Source organism: Ranitomeya imitator, chromosome 1 (genome assembly GCF_032444005.1).
Source record: "Ranitomeya imitator isolate aRanImi1 chromosome 1, aRanImi1.pri, whole genome shotgun sequence".
Taxonomy (NCBI): Eukaryota; Metazoa; Chordata; class Amphibia; order Anura; family Dendrobatidae; genus Ranitomeya; species Ranitomeya imitator.
Window position 1 is genome coordinate 403462736 of NC_091282.1, and position 22878 is coordinate 403485613.

Genomic DNA, 22878 nt, shown 5'->3' on the forward strand with positions numbered 1-22878 from the left:
AGACCATTCCATCTAAGTCTGCATTCCAAAACTGCGCTCCTTCTCTTCCGAGCTCTGCCATGTGCCCAAACAGTGGTTCCCACCCACATATGGGGTATCCGCGTACTCAGGACAAATTGCACAACAACTTTTGGGGTCCAATTTCTCCTGATACCCTTGGGAAAATACAAATTTGGGGGTGAAAAGATCATTTTTGTGAAAAAATATGATTTTTTTATTTTTACGGCTCTACGTTATAGACTTCTGTGAAGCACTTGGGGGTTCAGAGTGCTCACCACACATCTAGATAGGTTTCTTAGGGAGTCTGCTTTCCAAAATGGTGTCACTTGTGGGGGGTTTCCACTGTTTAGGCACATTAGGAGCTCTCCAAACGTAACATGGCATCCTATCTCAATTCCAGCCAATTTTGTAGTGAATAGTGAAATGGCGCTCCTTCCCTTCCGAGCTCTGCCGTTCACCCAAACAGTGGTTTACCCCCACATATGGGGTATCTATGTACTCATGACAAATTGCACAACAACTTTTGGTGTCCAACTTCTACTGTTACCCTTGGGAAAATAAAAAATTGGGGGCAAACCATAATTTTTGTGAAAAAAATATGATTTTTTATTTTTACGGCTCTACATTATAAACTTATGTGAAGCACTTACTGGGTCAAAGTGCTCACCACACATCTAGATAAGTTCCTTAGGGGGTCTACTTTCCGAAATGGTGTCACTTGTGGGGGGTTTCCACTGTTTAGGCACATTAGCAGCTCTCCAAACGCGACATGGGGTCCGATCTCAATTCCAGCCAATTTTGCATTGAAAAGTCAAACAGCGCTCCTTCCCTTCCGAGCTCTGTCATGCACCGAAACAGTAGTTCCCCCTACATATGGTGTATCTGCATACTCAGGTCAAATTGTTCAACAACTTTTGGGCTCCAATTTCTTCTGTTACCCTTGGTAAAATAAAACAAATTGGATCTGAATTAAATTTTTTGTGAAAAAAGTTAAATGTTCATTTTTTTTTAAACATTCCAAAAATTCCTCTGAAGCACCGGAAGGGTTAATAAACTTATTGAATGTGGTTTTAAGCACCTTGAGGGGTGCAATTTTAGAATGGTGTCACACTTGGGTACTTTCTATTATATAGACCCCCTCAAAGTGACTTCAAATGTGGTCCTTAAAAAAAATGGTGTTGTAAAAATGAGAAATTGCTAGTCAACTTTTAACGCTTATAACTTCCTAAGCCAAAAAAAAATTTGGTTCCACAATTGCGCTGATGTAAAGTAGACATGTAGGAAATGTTGCTTATTAAGTATTTTGTGTGACGTATCTCTGTGATTTAAGGACATGAAAATTCAAAGTCGAAAATTGTGAAATATTCAACATTTTTGCCAAATTTCCTTTTTTTTCACAAATAAAGGCAAGTAATATCGAGGAAATTTTACCACTAACATGAAGTATAATATGTCATGAGAAAACAGTATCAGAATCCGGGATTCGTTGAAGCGTGACAGAGTTATAACCTCATAAAGGGACAGTGGTCAGAATTGTAAAAATTGGCCCGGTCACTAACATGCATACTACCCATGGGGGTTAAGGGGTTAACAGTGAGGGTGATCAATGAGTGGAACAGGCTGCCATGAAAGGTAGTGAGTAGTATTGAGCATTCCGATACAGCAAGTATCTGGTATCGGACGATATTTGCGGTATCGTAATTCCGATACCGAGTTCCGATATTTTCAGTATATCGGATACCGGAATCGGAAGTTCCCATAATGCAAAGAGCCAGTTTCATTTAATTCAGACAATGAGGAATCATTAGAAGTGTGGGCACATCCTGTTCTGCATGTTAGGCATGTAACTACTAGAACATACAAACTTGAAAAACGAAATTTGAACTGCATTACTGCACTAGAAATATGAAAAATTAGAGCTTTTAGCGCATAAAAATGGCCAATTTTATGTGTACCTGGTAGCCCCGTTACGGCATCTCTCTTACCCATTCAGATGGGGAAGTTTATTCTCAGCGAGGTAAGGCAAGTTTAGGACCTGGTATAAGAGAGATGCCGTAACGGGGCTACCAGGTACACTGTTATGACCTGGTGGTTAGGAGCACCAGGAATGACCTGATAGTTAAACCTCAAACAGGACAAGCTCTGGGATGTGGGAGCTCTGCTGACCGCAATCCCTAATCCTATCACACACACTAGAAATAGCCGTGGAGCGCTCCTGACGCTCCCTAGGCGCCTCGTCACAGCCTAAGAACTAGCTAGCCCTAGAGAAAGAAAGTAAAGCCTACCTTGCCTCAGAGAAATTCCCCAAAGGAAAAGGCAGCCCCCCACATATATTAACTGTGAGTTAAGATGAAAGTCACAAACACAGAAATGAAACAGGTTGTAGCACAGGGAGGCCAGACTAACTAAATAGACAGAGGATAGGAAAGGTATCTTTGCGGTCAGCACAAAAACTACAAAAAGACCACGCAGAGTGTGCAAAAAGACCCCCGCACCGACTCACGGTGCGGAGGCGCCACCCTGCATCCCAGAGCTTCCAGCTAGCAAGACAAAATAATGAAAGCAAGCTGGACTAGAAAACCATGAACAGAAAATAACAAACGGGGACTTAGCTTCTTGCAGGAAGAGACAGGTCTCAGAAAGATCCAAGAGCGAACTGAAGCAATGCAGAAACATTGACAGCTGGCATGGAGTAACGATCTAAGTGGAGTTAAATAGAGCAGCAAACCAAAGGATAAACCCCGTCACCTGTGTAAGGAACCTCAGAAGCAGCAGCTCCACTCACAGCCACCAGAGGGAGCCCACGGACAGAACTCACCGAAGTACCATTCACGACCACAGGAGGGAGCTCGACAACAGAATTCACAACAGTACCCCCCCTTGAGGAGGGGTCACCGAACCCTCACCAGAACCCCCAGGCCGATCAGGATGAGCCAAATGAATGGCACGAACTAGATCGGCAGCATGAACATCAGAGGCAAAAACCCAGGAATTATCCTCCTGACCATAACCCTTCCACTTGACCAGGTACTGGAGTTTCCGTCTTGAAACACGAGAATCCAAAATCTTCTCCACCACATACTCCAACTCCCGCTCGACCAACACCGGGGCAGGAGGATCAACGGAGGGAACCATAGGCGCCACGTATCTCTGCAACAACGACCTATGGAACACATTATGGATGGCAAAAGAAGCTGGAAGGTCCAAACGAAATGACACAGGGTTAAGAATTTCAGAAATCTTATATGGCCCAATGAAACGAGGCTTAAACTTAGGAGAGGAAACCTTCATAGGAACATGACGAGATGACAACCAAACCAAATCCCCAACCCAAAGTCGGGGACCAACACAGCACCGACGGTTAGCGAAACGTTGAGCCTTCTCCTGGGACAATGTCAAATTGTCCACCACATGAGTCCAAATCTGCTGCAACCTGTCCACCACAGTATCCACACCAGAACAGTCCGAAGGCTCAACTTGCCCTGAAGAGAAACGAGGATGGAAACCAGAATTGCAGAAAAAAGGAGAAGCCAAAGTAGCCGAGCTGGCCCGATTATTAAGGGCGAACTCAGCCAAAGGCAAGAAGGACACCCAATCATCCTGATCAGCAGAAACAAAGCATCTCAGATATGTTTCCAAAGTCTGATTAGTTCGTTCGGTTTGGCCATTAGTCTGAGGATGGAAAGCCGAAGAAAATTACAAATCAATGCCCATCTTAGCACAAAAGGACCGCCAAAACCTTGAAACAAACTGGGAACCTCTGTCCGAGACGATGTTCTCCGGAATGCCATGCAAACGAACCACATGCTGGAAAAACAATGGCACCAAATCAGAGGAGGAAGGTAATTTAGACAAGGGTACCAAATGGACCATCTTAGAGAAGCGATCACAAACCACCCAAATGACCGACATCCTTTGACAAACAGGGAGATCAGAAATAAAATCCATGGAAATATGCGTCCAGGGCCTCTTCGGGACCAGCAAGGGCAAAAGCAAGCCACTGGCACGAGAACAGCAGGGTTTAGCCCGAGCACAAGTCCCACAGGACTGCACAAAAGAACGCACATCCCGTGACAAAGAAGGCCACCAAAAGGATCTAGCCACCAAATCTCTGGTACCAAAGATTCCAGGATGACCAGCCAACACCGAACAATGAACCTCAGAGATAACTCTACTAGTCCATCTATCAGGGACAAACAGTTTCTCCGTTGGACAACGGTCAGGTCTATCAGCCTGAAACTTCTGCAGCACGCGCCGCAAATCAGGGGAGATGGCAGACAAAATTACCCCCTCTTTAAGAATACCCGCCGGCTCCGGAACACCCGGAGAGTCAGGCACAAAACTCCTTGACAGGGCATCAGCCTTCACATTCTTAGATCCCGGAAGGTATGAAACCACAAAATCAAAACGGGAGAAAAAGAGCGACAATCAAGCCTGTCTAGGATTCAACCGTTTGGAAGACTCGAGATAAGTCAAATTCTTGTGATCCGTCAAGACCACCACGCGATGTTTAGCTCCTTCAAGCCAATGTCGCCACTCCTCGAATGCCCACTTCATGGCCAACAACTCTCGATTGCCAACATCATAATTGCGCTCAGCAGGCGAGAATTTTTTAGAAAAGAAGGCATAAGGTTTCATCACCGAGCCATCAGAACTTCTTTGCGACAAAGCAGCCCCTGCTCCAATCTCAGAAGCATCAACCTCGACCTGAAACGGGAGCGAAACATCTGGCTGGCACAGCACAGAGGCAGAAGAAAAACGACGCTTCAACTCCTGAAAAGCCTCTACAGCCGCAGGGGACCAATTGACCACATCAGCACCTTTCTTGGTCAAATCAGTCAACGGTTTAGCAACACTAGAAAAATTAGCGATGAAGCGACGGTAAAAATTAGCAAAGCCCAGGAACTTCTGTAGGCTCTTCACCGATGTCGGCTGAGTCCAATCATAAATGGCCTGGACCTTAACAGGGTCCATCTCGATAGTAGAAGGGGAAAAAATGAAACCCAAAAACAAAACCTTCTGAACTCCAAAGAGACACTTAGACCCCTTCACAAACAAGGAATTCGCACGAAGGACCTGGAACACCATTCTGACATGCTTCACATGAGACTCCCAATCATCCGAAAAGACCAAAATGTCATCCAAATATACAATCATGAATCTATCCAGGTACTCTCGGAAGATGTCATGCATAAAGGACTGAAACACAGATGGAGCATTAGAAAGCCCGAATGGCATAACCAGGTACTCAAAATGGCCCTCGGGCGTATTAAATGCCGTTTTCCATTCATCGCCCTGTTTAATTCGCACAAGATTATACGCCCCTCGAAGATCTATCTTGGTGAACCAACTAGCCCCCTTAATCCGAGCAAACAGATCAGACATCAGCGGCAAAGGATACTGAAATTTGACTGTGATCTTAAGAAGGCGGTAATCAATACAAGGTCTTAAAGAGCCATCCTTCTTGGCCACAAAAAAGAACCCTGCTCCCAATGGTGACGACGACGGGCGAATATGACCCTTCTCCAAGGATTCCTTTATATAGCTCCGCATGGCAGCGTGCTCTGGCACAGATAAATTAAACAGTCGGCCCTTAGGAAACTTACTACCGGGAATCAAATTAATAGCACAATCGCAATCCCTATGAGGAGGTAGGGCACCTGATTTGGGCTCCTCAAATACATCCCGGTAATCTGATAAAAACTCAGGGACTTCAGAAGGAGTGGAAGGCAAAATTGACAACAATGGAACATCACCATGTACCCCTTGACAACCCCAGCCGGACACAGACATAGATTTCCAATCCAATACTGGATTAGGGACCTGTAGCCATGGCAACCCCAAAACGACCACATCATGCAGATTATGCAACACCAAAAAGCGAATATCCTCCTGATGTGCAGGAGCCATGCACATGGTCAAATGAGTCCAGTACTGAGGCTTATTCTTGGCCAAAGGCGTAGCATCAATTCCTCTCAATGGAATAGGATACTGCAAGGGCTCCAAGAGAAAACCACAGCGCCTGGCAAACTCCAAGTCCATCAAATTCAGGGCAGCGCCTGAATCCACAAATGCCATAACAGAATAGGACGACAGAGAGCAAATCAGAGTAACGGACAAAAGAAATTTAGACCGTACTGTACCAATGGTGGCAGACCTAGCGAACCGCTTAGTGCGCTTAGGACAATCGGAGATAGCATGAGTGGATTCACCACAGTAAAAACACAGTCTATTCCGACGTTTGTGTTCTTGCCGTTCAGCTCTGGTCAAAGTCCTATCACACTGCATAGGCTCAGGCCTATTCTCAGAGAACACCGCCAAATGGTGCACAGCTTTGCGCTCACGCAAGCGCCGATCGATCTGAATGGCCAAGGACATAGACTCATTCAGACCAGCAGGCGTGGGAAATCCCACCATGACATCCTTAAGGGCTTCAGAAAGACCCTTTCTGAAAATTGCCGCCAGGGCACATTCATTCCACTGAGTAAGCACAGACCACTTTCTAAACTTCTGACAGTACACCTCCGCTTCATCCTGACCCTGACACAATGCCAGCAAGATTTTCTCTGCCTGATCCACGGAATTTGGTTCATCATAAAGCAATCCAAGCGCCAGAAAAAACGCATCAACATCACGCAATGCAGGATCTCCTGGCGCAAGGGAAAATGCCCAGTCTTGAGGGTCACCACGCAACAAAGAAATAATGATTTTTACTTGTCGAGCGGGGTCACCAGAGGAGCGGGGTTTCAAACCTAGAAACAGTTTACAATTATTTTTGAAATTCAGAAACTTAGCTCTATTCCCAGAAAATAAATCAGGAATAGGATTCTGAACCACAAAATCTTGAATGTTTTGTACCCTTGCAGTGAGATGATCCACACAAGAGGACAGACCTTGAATGTCCATCTCTACACCTGTGTCCTGAACCACCCAAAGGTCTAGGGGAAAAGAAAGACAAAACACAGTGCAAAGAAAAAAAATGGTCTCAGAGCTTCTCTTATCCCTCTATTGAGATGCATTAATACTTTTGGCCAGCTGTACTGTTATGACCTGGTGGTTAGGAGCACCAGGAATGACCTGATAGTTAAACCTCAAACAGGACAAGCTCTGGGATGTGGGAGCTCTGCTGACCGCAATCCCTAATCCTATCACACACACTAGAAATAGCCGTGGAGCGCTCCTGACGCTCCCTAGGCGCCTCGTCACAGCCTAAGAACTAGCTAGCCCTAGAGAAAGAAAGTAAAGCCTACCTTGCCTCAGAGAAATTCCCCAAAGGAAAAGGCAGCCCCCCACATATATTAACTGTGAGTTAAGATGAAAGTCACAAACACAGAAATGAAACAGGTTGTAGCACAGGGAGGCCAGACTAACTAAATAGACAGAGGATAGGAAAGGTATCTTTGCGGTCAGCACAAAAACTACAAAAAGACCACGCAGAGTGTGAAAAAAGACCCCCGCACCGACTCACGGTGCGGAGGCGCCACCCTGCATCTCAGAGCTTCCAGCTAGCAAGACAAAATAATGAAAGCAAGCTGGACTAGAAAACCATGAACAGAAAATAACAAACGGGGACTTAGCTTCTTGCAGGAAGAGACAGGTCTCAGAAAGATCCAAGAGCGAACTGAAGCAATGCAGAAACATTGACAGCTGGCATGGAGTAACGATCTAAGTGGAGTTAAATAGAGCAGCAAACCAAAGGATAAACCCCGTCACCTGTGTAAGGAACCTCAGAAGCAGCAGCTCCACTCACAGCCACCAGAGGGAGCCCACGGACAGAACTCACCGAAGTACCATTCACGACCACAGGAGGGAGCTCGACAACAGAATTCACAACAGTACACATAAAATTGGCCATTTTTATGTGCTAAAAGCTCTCATTTTTCATATTTCTAGTGCAGTAATGCAGTTCAAATTTCGTTTTTCAAGTTTGTATGTTCTAGCGCTGCAGTGTGCTGCCTTATTTACTTAACTATATACAAGTTGGCGACTCTAGGTTCAGCACCTGTTCACACTGAGTCTTTTTGGATGTGCCGGTCAGGTTTTTGAAAAGGCATGTAACTACTGGCATGGCTGTGATTGGCTGCTGAAAGGATGTCATGATGCACTATAAAAGTCCCCACCGCCATTTTGGGCTCACTCTGCTGTGAATTCAGTTAAGGACAGGACGCTGTGTTCTGACTGAGGGCCAGTTTTGAGATAGCGATTTGCTTCATTGTGCTTTACCCAGGCTAATTTAGCAACCGCTGTGTGAGAACCTTGTTTTTGCCTTGCAGCGCTGTTCACGGGTGTCTACAAGGTGTCTGTGTGAGTGCAGCTCACTCTGTAGTCTGTTGTGCCGCCACCGCTGGTTGTAGTCAGCTCAGGGTGCGTCACTGCCTCATACTGTTCCATTGTCCTTTTTTCAATTAGTGCTGCCTGCTGAACATTTTTTTCAAATTTATCCTATTAGTGGGTTTCCATCCGTATCCTGCTAGAGTGTGGAAAAACACTATATAGGAGTACATAGAGGAGCTTTTTTTGGCCTTGCAGTGCCGTTCACGGCTGTCTGCACGGTCTCTGTGTGAGTGCAGCTCATTCTGTAGTCTGTTCTGCCGCCACAGCTGGTTGTAGTCAGCTCAGGGTGCGTCACAGCCTCATACTGTTCCATTGTCCTTTTTTCAATTAGTGCAGCCTGCTGCACATTTTTTCAAATTTATCCTATTAGTGGGTTTTTATCCGTATCCTACTAGATTGTGGAAAAACACTATATAGGATTACATAGAGGAGCTTTTCATGGCCTTGCAGTGCCGTTCACGGCTGTCTGCACGGTCTCTGTGTGAGTGCAGCTCACTCTGTAGTCTGTTCTGCAAAAAAAAAAAAAAAAGTTAATAAAGTTCACCAAACACTCCACTTTACAGTTGTGTAGGCCACATTAGCTCATATTAAAGTCTAGTCCACACTTTATAAAATTAGTGTTTCTTATACCTGTTAGCAGCTGTTCAGGAAAAAGGAAACTAAGCCCTTAGTACTTTTCTGCCTATCTTTATCAGTCTACCAAGATGAAGAAGGCAGGGAGTAAGGCTCATGGGCGTGGAGGTGGATCAGGGAGAGGACGTGGGGATTATGTGCCTGCTGCGGGCACCGGTGACTCATCATCCCTGAGTTTTAGCAGGGAACAGTCCTTCATGCGCAGCTTTGTAGGAGCTCGCCATACCCCGCTGCTGAGGGACGAACAAATTGAAGCCGTTGTCGGATGGATGGCAGCTAACGCATCGACTTCAATTAGTGCCACATCCTCTCAGGCACAGAGCACTGAAGAGCACCTATCTGTCTCTTCACCACCTGCCAAATTGCCCAGGCAGTCAGAAAGCCCAGGACAGGAGCCATCTCTACTTCTGTTCTCTGAATCTCTTGGCTTGGAAAGAGGGGGCCAGCCAAGCAGCAAACAAGAAATGGAAGAAGAGGCAGTATGCAGCGATGCCCAACAGCTTTGTCTCTCTGAATCTGAAGAGGCGGGTGGGCCAGTGCCTCCGGTCAGCACACCTCAGTACGCATCTGATGATGAGACTCAGGTGTCACTTTCTGGTGCGTACTGTTGTGAATTCTGCTTTTGGGTTCCCTCCAGTGGTTGTAGGTGGTAATGCAGTTGTCCCTGAGTTGCAGTCCTGGTCAGGTGTTTCTGCTGATTGCAGTTCGGACTGGGGTATTTAGGTGTGCAGGATTCTTTAGTCCTTGCCAGTTGTCCATGGTTCTGGGAGGTTTTGGATCTTTGTCTGGTTCCTCCTGCCTTGCTGCCAATACAGCAAAGATAAGTGTCTGCTTTTTGTTTCTGTGGCACACATGCTGTGTGCTTAATAATTCTGTGCTATTCATTTGTTTTCTCTTGTCCAGCTTAGACTGTGTCAGTGTTTTCTCAGTCTTGTTGGATTCTCTGGAGTTGCAGATATACGCTCCACATCTTTAGTTAGATGGTGGAATTTTTTGTATTTTCTGCTGTGGATATTTTTGGAAGGATTTTAATACTGACCGCTTAGTATTCTGTCCTATCCTTTCCTATTTTAGCTAGAGTGGCCTCTTTTGCTAAATCCTGTTTCCTGCCTGCGTGTGTCTTTTCCTCTACTACTCACAGTCAATATTTGTGGGGGGCTGCCTATCCTTTGGGGTTCTGCTCTGAGGCAAGGTAGAATTCCTATTTCCATCTATAGGGGTATTTAGGCCTCCGGCTGTGTCGAGGTGTCTAGGATTTGTTAGGCACACCCCACTGCTACTTCTAGTTGCGGTGTTAAGTTCAGGATTTGCGGTCAGTACAGTTTACACCAACTCCAGAGAAAATTCCATGCGGCTCCAAGGTCACCGGATCATAACAGCGTACTGTGCTGCCGAGTCTACCCAGGAGAAGCAGTTGGTGGAAGAGGGTAGTGTAGATGATGAGGTCTCTGACCCATCACGGCGTGAGGTACAGGAAGGTGGTGGGAGTAGCTCTGAAGAAGAGATTCCCCGATCGGCCAAAAGAGGGAGTGGGAGGGGGAAGACTGTGTTGAGGGAGGATCTAAAGTGATCCTTCACGGTTAACTCAGTGATTTCCAAATTAATCTACAGGGCGTTGCCGGCAACTGAAAATGACCAGACGGAGACGTGTGCCTCTGTATGGGGGATCGAGCAGATCTCTGGACCTCGTTTATTGTGTATGACTTTTCATAGTCATAGAAATTATACTTCAACCAATCAGCATAAGAACACGCTCACAGTTCTTAACCTATAAGAATGCAGGAAAACTTAACCCATGAGGATACAGAAAAAACGGAAACTACAGATATGATCGTGTCTTTTTGGCATAAAAAAGACATACTAACAGGTGCCTCAGTCTTGTATAGTGATACACCCCCGAGTCCCCTCCCTGACTCGAGTTAGAACACTCAAGGTCTTTATACCAATTATGAACCATAGCTTAGTTGAATAACAGACTTAAGAAAAACAAGATAAAATAACTTCATGACAGCTGTAACCTTTTACCTAATTAAATAACAGAATTTATTTTTAACCAACAAGAAAATGGAGTCAAAGCACAAAATGGAGAATCTTTCTTAATTTGTTCCTTCACATTCCCCCCTAGATAAATTTTGTTAAGTAATGTCCAGCATCAGAGGTACTATTCCAAGCTATAAGCTCGAGGGTTACTGGTCTTCACGTGACTGGTGCCATGTTACCAGCCATGGCTGTTGCGGCGTACCCGTCCCCCCTGTATACTAGAATTTACGAATAACAATTATTGATAACAGTGGTGGGGATCTTTTGAAGATAGCCATACGCTTGGCTTGAACATCTTCATCAGGTAACTTTGTGAAATCGGTGTAGAGAAGAGCAGGGGTGGCAAAGCTTTTGGTATCATCATTAGTTGTCTTAGTGCAGAATTTCCTAATACATACATTAGGGCACTACAATACTGTTACTATTAGGGCAGTGAGAATCTGGAATTGCTAGCCTGAGGAGGTGGTGATGGCGAACGCAGTCGGGGGGTTCAAGAGAGGCCTGGATGTCTTCCTGGAGCAGAACAATATTGTATCATACAATTATTAGGTTCTGTAGAAGGACGTAGATCTGGGGATTTATTATGATGGAATATAGGCTGAACTGGATGGACAAATGTCTTTTTTCGGCCTTACTAACTATGTTACTATGTTACTATGTTACAGTAATACACAAAAGAACAAGTTTTAGTACATGCTCCATCAGCCTTCCACTGCTTCACCTCTTCCTTTGGAGACATTTTCTGCATCGTCATTAAGCGGTCTCGCGGGGTCCGACAGAAAACTTCAGTCTGTCATGGATCATCAGGTTCCTGTAGAGTCAGTGTTTCTTGTAACTGTTTACGCTGAGAGCGTGTGGTCACCATAGTTGGTATAGTCGGTTCAACGGGTAGGAGGGCAGCAGCTTTTGCTTGCATATCCGCAAAGGCGTTACCAACAGTCTGTGGACTGTTCCATAGTACCGTGCTCCTTAACTTTGATAATGGCCACCTGAGTAGGTAATTTGATTGAGTCCATGAGGGTTTTAACAGCTTCAGCATTCTTCACTGGAGTCCCGGCGGTAGTAATAAACCCTAGATTGGCCCATAGAGCCCCAAAATCATGAGCAATACCAAATGCATACTGTGAGTCCTTGTATATATTAGCCCGCCTGTCTTTGGCCAGAACACATGCAGTAGACAGAGCCTGAAGTTCTACTTCTTGTGCTGACAGTGAGGGAGGGAGGGAGTGCAGCTGCGTGCACTACAGTGTCTTCTCCGTAGTAACAGTGTATCCGGTGTGGAATCTGCCAAAATCATATCTTGAACCGTCTTTCAGGGCATTGTAGAGAGGTTGCATTATGCGGGATGCGTCCGGTATCCACTGACGACAATAAGTACATAGTCCAAGAAAATGCTGGAGTGCAGTCTCATCTTTCAGAAAAGGAAGGGAGCTGACGGCTATTTTTCTTTCTTCTTTGAGGTGTCTGACACCCTGAAGGAGACAGTGACCCAAAAATATCACTCGACCAAGGTAGAACTGAAGTTTCGAGGCCGAAACCCAACAGTTCAGATGTGCCAGATACTTGAGGAGGCTAACAGTGGCAACAATGGCTTCCTGCTCAGTCCGTGCACACAACAAAAGATCAGCCACATACTGAAGCAGCGTGACATAGGGGTGATTTAACTGCCAGGGTAAAAGACACTCACCCATATTTTTTGCAAACTGATTGGGACTGTTTAGGGCCCCTTGTGGCATAACTGTCCACGTCAATTGTCATCCCTGATAAGTGAATGCAAACAGAAGCTGGCAATCTGGGTGTAATGGAATGCTGAAGAAGGCATTGGCGAGGTCGATGACTGTGAACCAAGCAGCATCCTGAGGTATCTGGGACAAGAGAGTATGTGGATTAGGCACCACCGGAGTTTCTAGAACAGTAGCTGCATTAACTGCCCGTAGATCTTGTACCAGCCGGTACACATGGGGGTTGGCCGGGTGGGGTCTTTTTCTTAACAGGAAACAAGGGCGTGTTACATGGGGAAACACAGGGTACCAGGGCACCATTATCGAGTAACGTTTGTATTTGACCCTTGAGGCCCCACTCCTGATCATATTTCAAAGGGTACTGATGGACTTTGGGAAAAGGGTCACCAGGTTTGAGAAACACTTTTACTGATTCTACAGGCATTATTGGGGGTGAATCTGGGCCTAAAAGGGCCATCATAACTGTAGGAAGGGCGTGTAGGATCCAGATCTCCTCATTGTGTTCATCTGCATAGGGGTTATGTAACGTAAGTACCATCTGACCATCATCTTGGAATTGTATTCTGGAGCGGAACTGTGATAATAAATCTGCCCCCAGTAAATTTACCGGACATGTGGGAGAGATTACGAACTGGGCCGTGACTTCAGACAGGGATGAGTTTTGTAAGAGTATATTTATTGGGTATTGGCTCTTGATCTGAGAATTGACATGGCAGGGCTGGGGAGCGAGATTCCCAGACATAGGGTTAAAAGGGATATTGGAGTATGGGACTGGATTTGTGTAAGGTGGGGAGGGCAGGAGCTAAAGTCTGTTGTGTGGGCCACTGAAAAGGAACGGAGCTGTATCCTTGTAGTTGGGGTGGGGGCTAGAGAGCGAGCAAGAATCGCTGTGGCCGTTGATTTAACCTTTAATTTCCCTGTTGATGCAGAGCGGGTTAAATTCTTCTAAAAACTTTGTACTACTTTTTTTCAATGCATCGTCCAGAATGGAAGTCTCAATATCGGGTCTGACTGACAGTATTGCCTCTTTCAATTCAGATTTAAGGCCGGACATTAAAGCTACTACAAAAAGGTGTGTATGGGCTTTATTTTACAATGAGAATCCCAGATCTTTAAATACTACCATAAGACACCCATAGAACTTCTCGGCAGTCCAGGATATATTGGTGCCCTGGGGTTAAGGGGCATAGGGCTTACAGTCGGGAGAAGAGGCTTAATTTCCTGGGGAGGGACCATATTATCTAGCAGGGAGAACCCCTGTCCCAAATTTTTAATTGTTTGATTTCCCGACACATTAGTCACTTTCTCAGTTCCTTCTTGCACCACAAAACATCCAGTTTATTGTCATAGTAATAGACAACTTTTCTTCTTCAAGTTACAATATTTCTTTCTACTGTAAAACAATATTGTTGCTTTAAACAAAACACAGATCTCCCAGCACGTTCTACACCAAGGATAGAAAATACAGAGAGAATGCAGCTACGTGCCCCCTCCATATCAGAGACACAGCAGAGATAAGAAAATCGCAGCATTCCTCAGCACAGAAAGAAGAAAGCAATAGCGCAGCTGTTTGACCCCTCCCATCAGGTATCTTAGAAATTTCACACAGAAACAGAATACAGCAGTTCTCAGACTTAATTTCTACAAACCCTTCATCACACAATTCACATGCCAGAACACCTTAGAAAAACCAATGAGTGAGAATATTTTCCCCATCTTTGGGCTAACAATATCAGATTCATCACACAAATTCAAAGTCTTCTTTTACTTCCACAGAAACTGATTCTCCTTTAGAGCTAAATATCCTTACTTTAGTCTTGCATAGTACTAGAGCGGCCGTATAGTCTATTCCACTGGGTCTCTCTGTCCCCCGCTGGGACAACCCAAAAACGCGGCACTCAGTGAAAGGAGGAGGGCGTCTCAGACTTTCCCTCCAGATACCCCTGGACATCTACATATATATCTATATATTCCTGAGTTACGCATCCTACCCATCTTCGATCACCTCACCGCGCCTGATTCTAACAGTGATCAGGAATTTAGGATATTTTGACTATAAAGAGAATTACATCACTGGTCAATCCAGGGTGTCCGTCCCTTAAGAGGTTCGGTTCGAGCACTGGGCTCCCAACGGAACTACACCTCTATATGATTCCACCCAAGAATCACCTCACCATCGGGGACAAACCTCAGATCCTCTTTGCAGCACAAACACAGGAAAACCACACCAAACGGTCAGTCTGGACAGTATAACTGCCAACTTACCGTGGTTGTTGTGGGGGATGATCAGTTCCAATTTTCCAGTGCCTGTGTCCGGTCCGAGGGTCCTTTGTCTTGTTGTCCTCTGGGGGGCAGAGGCGTTCCTGTTTGGGGCCCCACGTTTTGGGTGCCAACTGTTGAGGGAGGATCTAAAGTGATCCTTCACGGTTAACTCAGTGATTTCCAAATTAATCTACAGGGCGTTGCCGGCAACTGAAAATGACCAGACGGAGACGTGTGCCTCTGTATGGGGGATCAAGCAGATCTCTGGACCCCGTTTATTGTGTTTGACTTTTCATAGTCATAGAAATTATACTTCAACCAATCAGCATAAGAACACGCTCACAGTTCTTAACCTATAAGAATGCAGGAAAAACTTAACCCATGAGGACACAGAAAAAACGGAAACTACAGATATGGTCGTGTCTTTTTGGCATAAAAAAGACATACTAACAGGTGCCTCAGTCTTGTATAGCGATACACCCCCGAGTCCCCTCCCTGGCTCGAGTTAAAACACTCAAGGTCTTTATACCAATTATGAACCATAGCTTAGTTGAATAACAGACTTAAGAAAAACAAGATAAAATTACTTCATGGCAGCTGTAACCTTTTACCTAATTAAATAACAGAATTTATCTTTAACCAACAAGAAAATGGAGTCAAAGCACAAAATGGAGAATCTTTCTTAATTTGTTCCTTCACAACTGCGTTGCCTGTAGCCTGCACTTCGGCACCCATTAGGAGCATGCCTCTTCCAAAAGCCAAAACGGGCATTCCAAAGACTTGCACTGCCTGGTCCTTTTTTGACACAGTTGCAGATGACATTTGCTTTGTCAAATGCAAGCTGTGTCATCAGAAAGTCAAAAGAGGGAAAAGTGTCAGCAACCTCAATACCACAAATATGTGGAAACATGTGCAGACCAAGCACGTGGTACACATTGACTCCTCCTCATACTCCAGTTCCTCTTAATCAGGGCTGCAGGAGCCGTCACAGTCCACCTCCACATGGACCTGTGAACGCTTACCTGTTACGACCGATATGAGCACAGCCGTAGCCAAACGTCAACAGGCCATATTGAAATTAATTTCTTTGGGGAATCGAAGCCACACAGAGCAGGAGCTCTGGAATGCCATCAAGCAGGAGAGCGATGTGTGGTTTGTGCGAGTCTCCAGCCAGGCATGGTAGTGTGTGACAATGGCCGAAATCTGGTGGCAGCTCTGGGCCTAGGCAACCTCACTCACATCCTATGTCTGGCATATGTGCTCAACTTGGTCGTGCAGGTTTTTTTGAGGGACTATCCAGATCTTGATGCACTGCTGCACAAGGTCTGCCTAGAGTGCTCTCTTGCGGTGTTCTAGCATGGCAAGATCGCACATTGCAGCTCTGCAGCGCCGATCCCGCCTTCCGGAGCATCGCATCATATGTGACCTACCCACCAGGTGGAATTCAACATTACATATGTTGGAGCGGTTGTTTGAGCAGAAGCCAGCAGTAATGGAGTACCAGCTGCATCAGGCGCAAAGAAGTCGAACTGCGCGCCGTTCAGACTTCACAACCACTGAGTGGGCCACTATGAAGGACATCTGCCAGGTTTTGCATGCCTTCAATGATTCCACGTGGATGGCGAGTGCAGATGATGCACTAGTCAGCATGACTATCCCCTTATCTGCCTGCTTGAAAGAACACTGCAAGGGCTAAGGGAGGAGGTTGTGGAAGAGGTAGAGGATGAGGAGTCACAAATGCCATCTGTATCTGGACAGTCTGCGTGACGTGGTTCCTCACAAAGGCCTAGGCAGGGGACACTTTGTGAGGAGGATGAGGAGGAGTCAATGGAGGAGGAAGACATCTGTCCAGAGGAGGGAGTTACACAATTCTCCAGTAGTCAGTATGTAGAGCGAGAGTGGGGTGATGCAGAGCAGGCAGAGATTACGCCTCAAGCAGGGGACAGCGTTTCTTGGCCAGTTGGCAGTCTGCAGCACATGGTTGATTTCATGCTGCAGTGCCTGAGAAACGACCGCCGCATCGCCCACATTCTCAACACCGCTATTGATGAGTGAGAGGTGAAGATATGCACTGCGCATGCCCATGAATCCCAGCCCCGCAGTGTCTTCTGATTTATTCACACTGTGGGGCTGGGATTCATGGGCATGCGCAGTGCATATTTTCGCCTCTCACTCATCTCCTTCCGCTTTCTCCAGACTGTGCCGCGTCACGGCCGTGGCATGCGATTTGGGATCAGCTGACGCTGCAAAGTCTGAAGAAGGCAGAAGGAAATGAGTGAGAGGCGAAGATATGCACTGCGCATGCCCATGAATCCCAGCCCCGCAGTGTGAATAATTCAGAAGACACTGCGGGGCTGGGATTCATGGGCATGCGCAGAGCATATCTTCGCCTCTCACTCATCTCCTTCCACATTCTTCAGACTGTGCCGCATCACGGCCGTGGCATGCAATTAAGGATCAGCTGACGCCGCACAGTCTGATGAAGGCGGAGGGAGATTAGTGAGAGCCTGAGGCAAAGATATTCACTGCGCATGCCCATGAATCCCAGCCCCGCAGTGTGAATAAATCAGAAGACACTGCGAGGCAGGATCTCAGGCAATGCGGCCACACAGGCGCAGTCAGCCTGACACCAAATGAAGTCAGAAGATGGGCAGCGCTAACTGCGCATGGCCAAGGGATAACATAACAGCGCCAGCTCCGGGACAGATTCAAACAATGCTGAGGAGGCGGCGCCTGGCGCCAAGGGGGTATGAATGGCGGCTGTGCTGCATCTCATTAAAAAGGAAAGTCCTGCCTCCGGGATGGTTTCACGGTATGAGGGGCCACATTTTATAAGTGTTAACTTCAGCGTGTGCAAGGAGCATAATTAAAAGAGCCACCTTTTCCTTGTGCAGCATTAGTGCTGCACAAGGTGGCTCTTTTAGTTGCAAATACCTGGGGGGGTTAAAGGTTCCCTTTCAACTTGCTTCAATTAGGCCTGAGCCTACACTCTGTTTCTCATGTAATCCCTGGGTCCAACACCACCAGTTGCTGCTCAGAAGTGTCTTTGGCACGGGTACTCCCTCCTGCCCAGCCCGGTTCCAGCACGCCAGATGTTTCCGGGTAGTGTCAAGGTCACTTTGCCTCCAATACGTTGTCCTGTTGTGTTGCGGTCGGGATAGCCGACTCTATGGTGCCTGCAGTTTAGGTGCTTCCTATGTGGGCTGCGGGAACTGGCAATCAAGGCTGGTTCCGTAGTACCAATAGGACAAGCTCCCCCTGTAGGACTGTGGGTTTTCGGTAACTACGGCCGGCTCACGGCCTAGCAATTTTTTTTTTCCTGTGGACCTTCTGCTGCCTATCTGAGTTCCAGCACCATTAGCTGGTTCTTAGGAAGACAATCTTGAATAGGTCCCCCTGGTTCCAGTACCATCAGCTGGTTCCAGGCAGAGCCTTTGGCTTAGGTGCCTCCTTCTGGGTATCCGAGTTCCACCAACGTCTGGTGGTCCTTGGTAGTGCTTTCTGGCACGGGTACCTCCTGCTTAGTAACCGGGTTCCAGTACCGTCAGCTGGTCCTCGGTAGTTCCATTGGCTCTTGTACCTTTGGCTACCCATCCGGGTTCCAGTACCGTCAGCTGGTTCTCGGCAGTGCCTCTTGCTCTTGTACCTTCTGCTCCCCATCCTGGTTCCAGTACTGTCAGCTGGTTCCAGGCAGAGCCTTTGGCTTGGGTGCCTCCTTCTGGGTATCCGAGTTCCACCAACGTCTGGTGGTCCTTGGTAGTGCTTTCTGGCACGGGTACCTCCTGCTTAGTAACCATGTTCCAGTACCGTCAGCTGGTCCTCGGTAGTTCCATTGGCTCTTGTACCTTTGGCTACCCATCCGGGTTCCAGTACCGTCAGCTCGTTCTCGGCAGTTCCTCAGCCTTCTTGTACCTTATGCTACATTTCCAAGTTCAAGACCCTAAAGACGATGACCCTGAAGACGACCCCGGAGACGACGACCCCTGAGTCGATGACCCTGGAGACGATGACCCTGAAGACCACCCCGAAGAAGACGAAGACCCCGGAGACGACGACCCTGGAGATGACGACCCTGAAGACCGAGAAGCAGAAGAACAAGAAGCTGCAGAACAAGAACCAGAAGAACATTAAGTATAAGACTAAAAATCAGAGCAAAAGATATTATCTACATTATAAGCAGAAGAAGGCTAAACAGTGTGAGTCCGTTCCTCCTCGTGGTGCCCCTGGAAAAAAAAACCTGCTGCAGGCTAAACTGAACGCGGTAATAATCTTCAAATTTTTATAGATAACAACTACAGGAAGGCCTGTCACAAATAAGAATATGATGAAGAAGAAGAAGATGAAGAAGATGAAGAAGTTGAATATGAAGAATAATAATAGTTGAATAAAAAAATATGAAGAATGAAAAAAAATAATAGGAAGAAGGTGAAGAAGATGATGAATAAGGTGAAGGAGAAGTTGATGAAAAAGATGCTGCTGTTGAGGATGATGAAGAAGAAAGTGTGGGAGAAGTTAAAAAGAAGGTGAAGAGTGTGGAAGTAAGGAAACATAAATATCTGACAAAATATAAAAAATCTTAACATAGTCAATATCTTTGTAACTCCGAACGTCTTAAAAAAAAAAAATAAATAATTCCTGCTATTCCATTTGATTGGCCTAAACCTCTATGCTTTTAATGTCTCCTCCACCTCCCCCAATACATCCTACATTATTCTTAGTTGTTTTCCTTCATGTTGAATTAACCTACAAGGAAAGAAAGGGTTTATTTTAATTACGATATTTTTGTTCCATTGACTTGCATTGGTATCGGTTATCGGTATCGGCGATATCCGATATTTTTTGAATAACGGCCGATCCAATCCGATACCAATACTTCTGGATATCGGAAGGTATCGCTCAACACTAGTAGTGTTATCTTTTAATGGAAGTCTTCAAATAGAGGATGGACAGACATCTATCTGAGATGGTTTAGAGAATCCAGCCATGAGCAGGTGGTCGGACACAATAACTCTGGAGGTCCATTCCAACTCTAACATTCTATAATTCTATGAAAATTACATTGTAAAGGCTGCAAAGTTGTTGCTCTTCTGTGAATTTTTTTTTTTTGGGAAGGGGGAATTAGAACTTCTGCTATGTGACTCGATGATTTCTATGTATGCCCCTGCTTGTAGGTTATAATCATATTTTTCTTGTTGTAACGTAAATCAACTCTCTATTAACTAACTTCTGACCTTATAGTGGGCTTGTGCATATATACTGGAGCCAACTCTCCATACACTGACTTCTCATCTTATGGTGGGCTTGTGCATACAGTGGGGAAAAAAGTATTCAGTCAGCCACCAATTGTGCGAGTTCTCCCACGTAAAAGATGAGAGAGGCCTGTAATTGACATCATAGGCAGACCACAACTATGAGAGTCAAAATGAGAAAACAAATCCAGAAAATCACCTTGTCTGATTTGGCAAGATTTATTTTGTATATTATGGTGGAAAATAAGTATTTGGTCACTTAAAAACATGCAAGATTTCTGGCTCTCACAGACCTGTAGCAGGTCCTGTTTGCTACCCAGTGAGTTCCCCGCTGCTCTGCTCTCAGCTCCCTTGCTGTGGTGCGCAGCTCTCCCCGCAGCAGTTATACCTGGAAATCGTGACATTCTGGGCCCATCTGAAGTTTGCTAGAGAGCATTTGGATTATCCAGAAGAGTATTGGGAGAATGTCATATGGTCTGATGAAACCAAAGTAGAACTATTTGGTAGAAACAAAACTCATCGTGTTTGGAGGAGACAGAATGCAGAGTTGCATCTAAAGAACACCATACCTACTGTGAAGCATGGGGATGGAAACATCATGCTGTGGGGCTGTTTATCTGCAAAGGGACCAGGATGACTGATCCGTGTACATGAAAGAATGAATGGGGCTATGTATTGTGAGATTTTGAGTGCAAACCTCCTTCCATCAGCAAGAGCATTGAAGATTAAATGTGGATGGGTCTTTCAGCATGACAATGATCCCAAGCACACCACCAGGGCAACAAAGGAGTGGCTTCCTAAGAAGCATGTGATGGTCCTGGAGTGGCCTAGCCAGTCTCCAGATCTTAAACCCATAGAAAGCCTTTGGAGGGAGTTGAAAGTCTGTGTTGCCCAGCAACTGGCCCAAAACATCACTGCTATAGAGGAGATATGCATGGAGGAATAACCAACATACCACCAACAGTGTATGCCAACCTTGTGAAGACTTACAAAAAATGTTTGACCTCTGTCATTGCCAACAAGGGATATATAAAAAAAATATTGAGATGAACTTTTGTTAATGATCAAATACTTATTTTCCACCATAATTTGCTAAATAAATCTTGCCAAATCAGACAAGGTGATTTTCTGGATTTGTTTTCTCATTTTGACTCTCATAGTTGTGGTCTACTTATGATGTCAATTACAGGCCTCTCTCATCTTTTTAAGTGGGAGAACTTGCACAATTGGTGGCTGTGTAAGGAGGAAGACCGGGCTGTGGGTACTTGCACAATGCCGGGTCCGGAACTGTCGAGGCTATGTCCAGTGTTGCTGGGGGAAAAAAATAGGGAGCCAGACAGGACCCATGACCTGGTGAGAGGGGGCGTGGCGAGATAGGAAAGCGAGGGAGCGACGCGGGAAAAGTTGAGTTTCCCACTGGCAGAGAGAGGAAGCAGGGGTGATCTGCGTTCTGTAGAGAAAGAGAAAGTGGAGCCTCACACGCAGGAAAGACTAAGTGAGGGCCCCCGAAAGTTAGAGAGCGCGCAAGGTGTCGGGTGCTCAGCGAGGCAGCGTGTGGTGTCCCCATCGGGAAGTGAGTGCCAGGTGCAGGATTGTGAGGTGTACTCCCCTTCTCCTTTGCCGAGTGTGCAGCGGTCACGCATTGGGCAGAGACTTCTATAACACTTCCCACCTAGGTGTTAAAGATTGATGGACAAGGGGCTCAACTGGCATGCGGTTAAGGACAGAGAAGTCATGATAAGTGAAGTTTAATCATAAGACTGTTGTGTTATACTGTAATTCTACTGTTAATTATCTGTTATCTCCCTGCATTACTGCATCTGTTCACCTGCTTACAGCTGACTAAATACTTTTTTCCCCACTGTATATACTGGACCCAACTCTCCATACACTGACCTTTATAGTGGGCTTGAGCATATATGCAGGAGCTAACCCTCTATACACTGACTTCTGACCTTACGATGGGGTCATGTATATATATTCAGGAGCCAACTTTCCATACACTGACTTCTGATCTTATAGTGGGCTTGTGCATATATGCAGGAGCCAACCCTCTATACACTGACTTCTGACCTTATGATGGGGTCATGCATATATATTCAGGAGCTAACTCTCTGTACACTCACTTCTGATATTATGGTGGGCTTGTGCATATATGCAGGAGCCACTTTGAATATACAGAGCTACATGAACGTATTGTCCAATTTAAGAGCAGAAGTGCACATTGAACTCTGTCACTGTTATCTCATCCTAATGTCTGTTGTTAGCCGTCTCTCTGCATTTCCGTTTCTTTTAGTAAATGAATGAGCTTATTTTGGTATCCACAATGATTTACTGTGTATATTGTTTTCAAGAAAAAAGAACAAATTTTAACCAACCAACAAAGAAAACTGCATGGAATCATTTGTCTAAATTAAAGTGAAATGAGATGCTGTCTGACAATTACTGTGGATTTAGTAACCATGGCGATATGAAGTGTTGGAATAACAGAAGAATTTAAATGCATTAGAGTATGATGTCAAGTAGGTCTATCTAAATCTACAGCTAATTGTTAATATTTATTTGTTGTATGTGAAATATGTGTTAAGTGTAGAGCTCTCAACTGGGAAATACTGTAT

At 45.7% G+C, this 22878-nt stretch overlaps 1 protein-coding gene across 1 annotated transcript in view; it reads left to right on the forward strand.

The window, feature by feature from the left end:
* The window catches only part of LOC138670055 (G-protein coupled receptor 54-like), a 266454-nt gene that overhangs the window by 211503 nt on the left and 32073 nt on the right, over window positions 1–22878 (forward strand). The gene's annotated exons all lie outside the window — the stretch shown is intronic.